Raw genomic sequence first — 9,952 nt, forward strand, 5'->3', positions numbered from 1 at the left:
TATCCCCAATATATCACCAAACCCTGTCATAACATTTATAGGTATCCTCAATATATCTCCAAACCCTGTCATAACAATTATAGGTATCCTCAATATATCACCAAACCCCATCATAACATTCATAGGTATCCCCAATATATCACCAAACCCTGTCGTAACATTTATAGGTATCCTCAATATATCTCCAAACCCTGCCATAACATTTATAGGTATCCTCAATATATCTCCAAACCCTGTCATAACAATTATAGGTATCCTCAATATATCACCAAACCCCATCATGACATTTATAGGTATCCCCAATATATCACCAAACCCTGTCGTAACATTTATAGGTATCCTCAATATATCACCAAACTCCATCATAACATTTATAGGTATCCTAAATATATCACCAAACCCTGTCATAACATCTATAGGTATCCCCAATATATCACCAACCCCTGTCATAACATTGATAGGTATCCTCAATATATCACCAACCCCCATCATAACATTCATAGGTATCCCCAATATATCACCAACCCCTGTCATAACATTGATAGGTATCCTCAATATATCACCAAACTCCATCATAACATTTATAGGTATCCTAAATATATCACCAAACCCTGTCATAACATTTATAGGCATCCTCAATATATCACCAAACCCCATCATAACATTCATAGGTATCCCCAATATATCACCAACCCCTGTCATAACATTGATAGGTATCCTCAATATATCACCAAACTCCATCATAACATTTATAGGTATCCTAAATATATCACCAAACCCTGTCATAACATTTATAGGCATCCTCAATATATCACCAAACCCCATCATAACATTTATAGGTATCCTCAATATGTCACCAAACCCTGTCATAACATTTTGCTGGACAAAGGTGGCAATATAATGAGGTTTTACTCTGCATCAGGGGGTTATATCTTAACCCTTTCACCCCTATGTAACTTTAGTAGACTCTCCCATGCATTGAGCTGGATGAGTCTGGTCTGTAGATAAAGGGTTGATACAGCAAGGGATTTCTGCCTGTAGCTGAATGATAACACCAATAAGTATCAGTCCCTGCCCGCCCCATTGTGGAATCTCAATCAACTCTGTAAGAATTCAACAAGACACAAAAATGATTATATATGCATACTATTGTAAAATATAAGGTCAGTAATTGTGTCACAGGTTATATAAAGAGATGATGGACGCATCTAATGCTGGCTAGGTTATAGTGAAGGTCACTGATAAAGTGGAATCAACCCAATGTCATGTTGGGTTAATATCCTGTCATAGTGAAGGTCTCTGATAAAGTGGAATCTACCTAATGTCATGTTGGGTTAATATCATGTCATAGTGAAGGTCACTGATAAAGTGGAATCTACCTAATGTCATGTTGGGTTAATATCATGTCATAAAACAGCCTTGTGCTCTGTATATATATGAAGCCTGTCATTGAGTTGGTTTTACATCATGATCTAACATACGCTCCTTATCATCTTTAATTGATGGTTTCCCATAATATCGCACATTAAATTCACAAGTATATAGGCTAACGCTATGAGTAAACCTTACTTTCCTGATACAGGATCTGGGGGTCCACTTATCCACCGTGTGTTGATGTCAAACAGAATGTCTCCCCTGAACTAGCATTGCTGTAGTAGGAGAACGGTGGATTTGTATATAATTATTTAAATCTGAAGAAAGTTACATGCATATACTTGACATTTACTTTATTTTCAGATAATGTTTTAATTTTTGTGTCATTTTGCTTTTCATCGTCTGATAAAATGATTCCCAACATCTCACGCCATGTATACTGATAGTGTAGTAATATTGTGTCTGTCTAATGCTGTATGTGTTTACAATTATACATATTTTGTTCTAGTGTATAGCCATTCTGATGCATTCAAACGATAAATGTAATGATTTGATAATACCTGTGATATATGGGATGATTACGCTTGTTTCTGATCATTTGTTTTGTAACTTACATTCAATGTGGATGTGTTTTTAGGCATTGAGTGTGCTTGCTCCAGTTTTAAGTTATCCAGTACATTAAAAATATGCCGGTTTACTTGATAAAGTGACAGCAAAGGATTTTTCATCAACTGTTGTTATATCTGGTGTTAACTCATTCACCCCTGAAATTTCATAATGAACTATTCCAACCTTTGGTCTGGAAGAGTTCAAATGTGTCTTCAGGGGTGAATAAGTTAAATTACTCTGTAGGTAACATTGTTGACATCACTAGTTTAACAGAGGTATTTTGTCAGTGATGGCTTCGGTGTAGCCCTATAGCACTTCGTAATTACTGGTAAAATGTTGTTCCTACTCTGTGGTAAATGTTAGCTGTTGGGGTATTTCTGTTCTATTTGTTTGGTTTTGTTCCTACTCTGTGGTAAATGTTAGCTGATAGGGTATTTCTGTTCTGTTTGTCTGGTTTTGTTCCTACTCTGTGTTAAATGTTAACTGATAGGGTATTTCTGTTCTGTTTGTCTGGTTTTGTTCCTACTCTGTGGTAAATGCCAGATTACATACGTCTGACGCTGTACTACATTAATTTGATCCTGAAATCCAACATGTTTCTGCTCTGTTCAGTGATAAGGCACATGGCTGGCCCCTTATTGACCAGCATGTTTCTGCTCTGTACATGGCTGGCCCCTTATTGACCAGCATGTTCTAGTTTTAGGTGTTTGGCTGTGTTTGGAATGGAACCATCGATAGGCTATCCACTATTGATGAAGTGACTAAACTTTATTCCAGTTTGATAAAACATTTAACTTCGAAAACACCCTTAAAATGGTTAACCCCGAGAACACCCTCTAATGCAACAATCTGAAATATTTACATCAGTGATCAAAAATTATAAAATCCTGTAATTCATTCACTAAAGTTAATAATTCAATTTTCTTAACAAAAAAACAAAAAAAACTTCAAGCTCGATCAAAGTTTTTTGAAATGGTGTCTTATATCTCTTATAAAATACCTTATTTGCTTCTAGAGGAACTTTTGGATAACACTGGTTTCTATGGGAGTCCGGCTCTTTTTCTGAATACCTTCTTGACCAATATTTAAGAAAGTTGGTGCACATGATCAATTTTCACTTTTTATGGGAGTTATGCCCCTTCTCCTGGGTTATTTTTTATGAGGGAGAAAAGGTATTAGATAGCCTGAGGCTTAACAAGCTAGTTTAGACTGCTTTTATAATTACTGTTTTAACGCATTCACCCTTGAAGACACATTTGGACTCTTCCAATTCAAAGGTTGGATTAGTTCATTATGAAATTTCAGGGTTGAATGAGTTGGAACATCCTTATATATATATTACATAATTATGTTCATTTCATTATCATGTCATTGTAATTTAGCTTTGTCCTACTCTCTTATAATGTACCATTTTTACTTGTTGTATTTGTAAGAGAAAATCTCCAAGATGTTAGATATCTTTTTACAGTATTTTCTAACTCAAACTGCAGTGTTGGAGACAAACTCACATAACTAGTTTGTTTGTTTACTAATCCTTATTGTCCTCGGTTATTTTTTGTTATAATATCTGATTCAAAAATAAATGATCAAAAATTAGTTTAAACTGCATATACACTGATATCATGGAGAAGGAAGGGTAATGGCCTAACATCACCAACGCTGTACCTGTATGGCAGTGTATTCAGAAAGGAAACACATTTCATACTTCATAATCAATATTTCCTTAACAAACAAAGTGCGATTAGATTGTCATCAGTAAAAGTAAACTGTACATTAAATCAAATATGATCTTGATTTTAAATTGATTTTTTCTAGAATACTAGTGAAGTGCGGGGAAAAACATAATGTAGGGTTTCTTTTTTTCATTATAAAGGTACCATGTGTGTCATTTTATTGTGATTTGAATCTCACGAGGAGTTTCTTTCCTCGCTTAAATTATGAAATACATTTTTAACGAAACCTATTTTTATGACTGTTTCTAACCCTTTCACCCCTAGTTAACTTTAGTAGACTCTACCATATATTCATTTATCTGGATGAGTCCATTATGGTTCAGAGTGGTGAAAGGGTTAATTGATGATAAAATTTAAGAAGACTTGGTCCTTACATTGATAGCACTAATGTTCTACACAGAAAATAAAGGGAGGTAACTCTCTCACAGATCACAGGTACAGTGTACACTTTGAGTGTTATGGATTCTGACACAACATTGACTTCATCTATAACACGACCACCTTTATACAGTGGCCTCTAAACTAAGTGCCAATATAGTATGTTTTGATTTTTTTCTTTAATTTATATGTCACTTTTTGTCTTTGTGTCCTGCTACAGGGTAGTATGCATCTCTTCTAATTAATGTTTACTAACTGACATTTTAAAGTCATGCTTAGAACTAATTTTTATACGATAATCCTTTATGTATATTATATAATGCACTGTCAAAACCTTTGAATTTTTTTTCAAAATTTTTTGGATTTATTTTCTACTTACTTGCTTTAGGTAGGAGATACATGGTCAGTATTTTGTACATTTATATGAATTACAGAGACATGAAATTAGTGTAAAGTGCATAGTATCCAACATTTATCAACTACATGTATGTACATTTGTTGAGGGGAGTATTTGGTTTTATTACATACTTACTAATAAATACGGGTTTTTTGTATATGCGATAGGACACAATTGCTCTTACCCATATCAGCCCTCGCCGTAGCACACCCCAAAAGCTGTTTCACACCCCAAAACCTGTATCAGCCCGCAAAACCAGTATCACAACCCCATTTGGAAATATTTCATTTTTCAATATTTCAAAAAAAAAAGATCATAAGATAGTAGCTTTTATTAGTAAGTATGTAATAAACAGAATAAAACATGCCTTTTTCCATATCACACCCAGTATCAACCCTCGACTGATATTGCAGACTCGGGTTGATACTGGGTATGATATGGAAAAAGGCATGTATTATTCTCTATATATCAACCAGTTGGCGGAGGAAAGTACTGCATTTGATAGAGAGCAGTGACCTCCATGTGATTATGATCCAGCCCACGAGGGTTTGGGGGAAATGAGCATCATGTAATATAAAGTTGTCTGGAGGTAATAAGCGACAGTTAACAGTTGTTATAAACATCCAGAACTCACGTAGTCTCTGCCACCTTATATACAAAAAGAAATGGACTAGAGTTTTTTTTAGAATTTGTACATTTCATTGAAATCATTATCGATATTAAAAAATGTTTTAACCTTATCTGCTCTAAAATTACTGTTGATGATCTTAATTTGTTGATCAAAACGTAACCATAATATGTATGTGATATTGTTGTTAGGTGGAGACAAGGAATATACTATAAAACATAGGGCAAGTATTTAAATCAGTATTTCTGTAGGAATTGTCAGCATATTACTATTGTTATTATGACTTATAGATTTGTCTGTCGTAGGGTTGAAGATACACCGGCGATAATTAATACAACTGCTAAGGTAGTCCTACAAGATTATTCTATAATTAAGTACTTTATGTAATAAATGTCAGGTCCGTCACTGGAACAGCATGATGTGGCAAATCAAGTGTTATCAATAGAATATGAAGGGAGGCCGGTTACAGTCAAAAAGCAATGAAAAGATGTTTTTGTCTGGCATATAAAAAACTGTATTCCTCATCAGCTGGCTTTGGCAGTTTTTACATACAGTGTATAACAATTTGGTTTCACACAGCCGAGTTTGTGATGAAAATGATTTTAAATGTTCAATACAATTGTAAAGTGATGCTTGAGAATATTTCATGTATTATTTTAAGTGTAACTCGGGCTATAAAGTCTCGCGTGTTTTCGTGTCATGTATGTTTTGTATTGTATCCATTTTTATCGGTGTATTTTCCTGTTTATATGCTTCGCGATCACCCTTGTTTACGTTGTAGACCTTTGTATATTACTGTAAGTTTTGTACCGATAAGGTGCTGGAGTTTTACTTTTTTTTTCCTTATAACAGGTTCTTTCATGTCGTTCCATCCTCCATGCTAGAACTATTTACGTAGAAACTGGATACACCCAGTATCAATAAACTAAGTCGAGTTTAGCGAACTTTTCTGACTTTTCTTATTAAGAAAGCGGAAACGTTATAAAACCCACCTAGTATAAACGTCATTCATTGATCTATATACAATATTCCATCAGTTACATTTATGAAGAGACACTTTTTCGTGATCTAAACAGATAATATACAGCCGAACTAATGTGCTGAAAGAAAGCAGACTTACCATTTTGTATGCTACAGATAACTTATATTTTGCGAATTCACTTTTCTGTATTGATAAAACAATAATTCACAATTCACTCCACGCGCATGTCGCACGGCTAGTAATTGTTGGCGTGTAACATGATTTTGCGATTGATACTTGACACAATTTTAGGTAAAACATCACTGGATGTATAAATATTTTACAGTATACATTGGGGAAGTATCATGACATTGACTGCCTTCGTATTATAATATGTACTTTGTAATAAATTTGTCTTCATGAAACTGCATTAAATCATCATCATTACCTGAGGATTTGTGTTGTTTGTTGGCCTATAATGCTATTATATTAACAATGTATCAGTCATATATACTGTGTACCAGTTATATTCACTGTGTACCAGTTATATATACTGTGTACCAGTTATATTAACTGTGTACAAGTTATATTCACTGTGTACCAGTTATATATACTGTGTACCAGTTATATTAACTGTGTACCAGTCATATTTACTGTGTACCAGTTATATTCACTGTGTACAAGTGGTGATATGTACTGAATAACGGTTACCATGATCTATAGCTGGGGTTTTAGATAAGTATGTATAGAATAAAATATTAAGTGTCCAGGATCTACCGCTAGGCCTTTCTGCTTTTCGTTTTCTCTTGTCTTCTGAGAAGACAAAAAGACCTAGCAATAGATCTTGGGTACTTTATTGTTTTATTCTATGTTTTCCTTCGCAAGAACTTGTTTATTCATTATCTACATTTATATAATAAACTCCTTCTAATTTTTAGCCATCGTGAACAGATGAAAGTAGAGTAAAAAGTGTGATATAGCGCCCATTATGTCCATGTGAAGTTCGGCGTCAGTTTGACCCACCATACCCATAAAAGCCTGTATCACATACAACTATATACGTATGTAACGCTCTTTTCTTATTATTAAACTGTTAATTATGACAGCAAGTTAAAATGAAATTCCTTAAAGAAACCCAGATAGTTTCCAGGTAAAATGTCGCATCGTCAAAACAGATAAGTAAATATATCGTTGACAAAAACATATGTAGAGTATCTATATATATAAGTGTATATAACAAGTTGGAACGGCTCAAACGACGCACGTGAATGGTATTTAAACTATCCACTTAAAATAACAATGCGTTTCCAATTAGCTTAGATCTATCAATTCAATCCGAATTACTTTCACAAGGGAAAGGATTTCATATTACAATAGCACCTTACACGATTTATTAACCAGTAATCTCTGTGGACTTCGCATATACGTAAATACCCTTTGTTTAGCTTTTACATTCCCATACTTTATAAGACGAACCGTTCAAATTTCACATGTCAGAAAAATCCGCGAGACATTCCGCGACAAGATTAAGTGGGGATATTTTAAATGAATACACGGATAAACGTGATTACGGAATATTTGTATATTTCTCCTAGCTGTGCCGCGATTGTAGTTCGATTAGCGACAGATTAAGGGTGATAGGCTGAGGAGCGTTATTGTCTGGTTAGATAATAATGAGATTTACTTAACCGTTCCATGTTATTTCTGGTAATAACAGTGGCATTATGATAAAATGATCATAATAGATATCCGAATTTTATGAAGTTCAATTCACAATGTTGTGTCAACATATCAACATTTTTGCAAATAAAATATGTTTAGTCGATACAACATTTACACAAAACACTCCTGATCAGCTTGTCTCCAAAGGACAGCGTAAGGATATTTTACTTTATTGAACTCGTTAGGCGTGACACGAAACGTTAAAAACAGTTGGTGTTGGTTTATTTTGTCAATATAATCTTAAACCCGTTTGATAATTTTACAATGTATGCAACGATATCTTCGTCATCTCATGATAAATAAGAATCAAATTTTCAATTCATTAAAATGTTCTTTTCATTTTTTTTATCATCGGATACAAACTATCGTATCGTGTGTTTCATGAAAATACAATGATACAATGATACATAACACGTTCATATAACATTAGAAGTTCGGTGAAATATTGAAAACCATAGACTGTTGAAGCCATCGGATTAATAGAATGAACCGCGTTTCATGTTTTATTTTCCTGTAATGCAGCGGGCATTCATAGTGCCTATGAACCGCATCTGAAAGCAGTTTAATGCTTATATTTACATTTTCACTTCTTTCTGCCTTTGAAAAATAATAATAATGACATTAAGAGAGATAAAATATCCTACCAAGATTCACTGGAATGTTCGACTGATCGAACAGCCCAAAGCACGTGCATTTTCCTGTAACGGATATCTTCAAATATATTCCGTAAAACATTTTTTTATCCATTCGTACTAACTTTGTCATATTTATTTATATCATGATGAGTATTGACATCATTTGTTAATGACGTAACACCGCGTAGGCATTTCCGTTACGAGGGCCATTCAATAAATTCTGTTACTACAAAAGCTCCCGTGCGAACGAGCAATAAAATAGTGTAGCGCCTTAGACTGAACAGGCATCTAAATACCAATGTACATATCCATGCAAAATGTCGACTGCATCCGACAAGAATTGGACAAGTTATTCATTGTTGAATGGTATGAACTCTCTTGACAAGTGGTTACTTTCAATGCTAAAATGATGTTTGAGACTAAATCCGAAATACGCTCCTATATTAAGACTCGGTGTGCTTTACAGATACCGCCAAAACAGATACAGGCAGAGTTGTGCAGCATAAACGGCACCTGTGCCGTCACATTGATGTGTTATAAGGTGGGTGAGAGCCCTGTCGTCACATTGAGAACTGTTATCAGGTGGGTGAGAGTCCTGTCGTCACATTGAGGTGTTATCAGGTGGGTGAGAGCCCTGTCGTCACATTGACATTGAGGTGTTATCAGGTGGGTGAGAGCCCTGTCGTCACATTGAGAACTGTTAGCAGGTGGGTGGGAGACCTGTCGTCACATTGAGGTGTTATCAGGTGGTCGGGAGCCATGTAGTCACTTTGAGAACTGTTATCAGATGGTTGAGAGCACTGTCGTCACATTGAGGTGTTATCAGGTGGGTGAGAGCCATGTAGTCACATTGAGAACTGTTATTAGGTGGGTGAGAGCCCTATCGTCACATTGAGGTGTTATCAGGTGAGTGAGAGCCATGTCGTCACATTGAGGTGTTATCAGGTGGGTGATAGCCATGTCGTCACATTGAGGTGTTATCAGGTGGGTGAGAGCCATGTCGTCACATTGAGGTGTTATCAGGTGGGTGAGAGCCCTGTCGTCACATTGAGGTGTTATCAGGTGGGTGAGAGCCCTGTCGTCACATTGAGGTGTTATCAGGTGGATGAGAGTCGGTTGTTACAGCACCAAAGAAGAACATGCAACAATCAATGATGATGGTCGATATACTATTTCTGAGATAGCTCATGCATATGGTTGGCATTTCAGAAGTCAGTACAAATCACATTCCGACAAAGAGCTTGAAATTAAAATACATTTGTAGTATTGTGCTCGGTGGACTCCCCTTTGCTGACATCTGAATAAAAGGCCAAGCGTTTGAAATATGCTAAAAATATATTGAAAACGTACGGTAATTGCGAGTCAAGAAAGCTATAGGAGGTAAAGGGGATGAGACCAGGGTTTATAACTTTGAACTCCAGAGGCGCTTTGTTAACAAGCAATGGCTGTCGAAAACTCAAGAAAGGCCATTGGTTGCAAGACGTATAAAAAGCATCAAGAAAGTTGTGTATGCTA

General features: G+C 35.4%; 1 long non-coding RNA gene across 1 annotated transcript; it reads left to right on the forward strand.

Moving 5' to 3' along the window:
• Positions 1–4,792: 4,792 nt before the first annotated feature.
• On the forward strand, positions 4,793–6,527 carry LOC110452856. The gene is made up of 2 exons (XR_002463231.1): positions 4,793–4,831; positions 4,939–6,527. It is a non-coding gene; the product is annotated as an uncharacterized LOC110452856 (long non-coding RNA).
• Positions 6,528–9,952: the final 3,425 nt, after the last annotated feature.

Source organism: Mizuhopecten yessoensis, unplaced genomic scaffold, assembly GCF_002113885.1.
Source record: "Mizuhopecten yessoensis strain PY_sf001 unplaced genomic scaffold, ASM211388v2 scaffold6919, whole genome shotgun sequence".
NCBI classification, from domain to species: domain Eukaryota; kingdom Metazoa; phylum Mollusca; class Bivalvia; order Pectinida; family Pectinidae; genus Mizuhopecten; species Mizuhopecten yessoensis.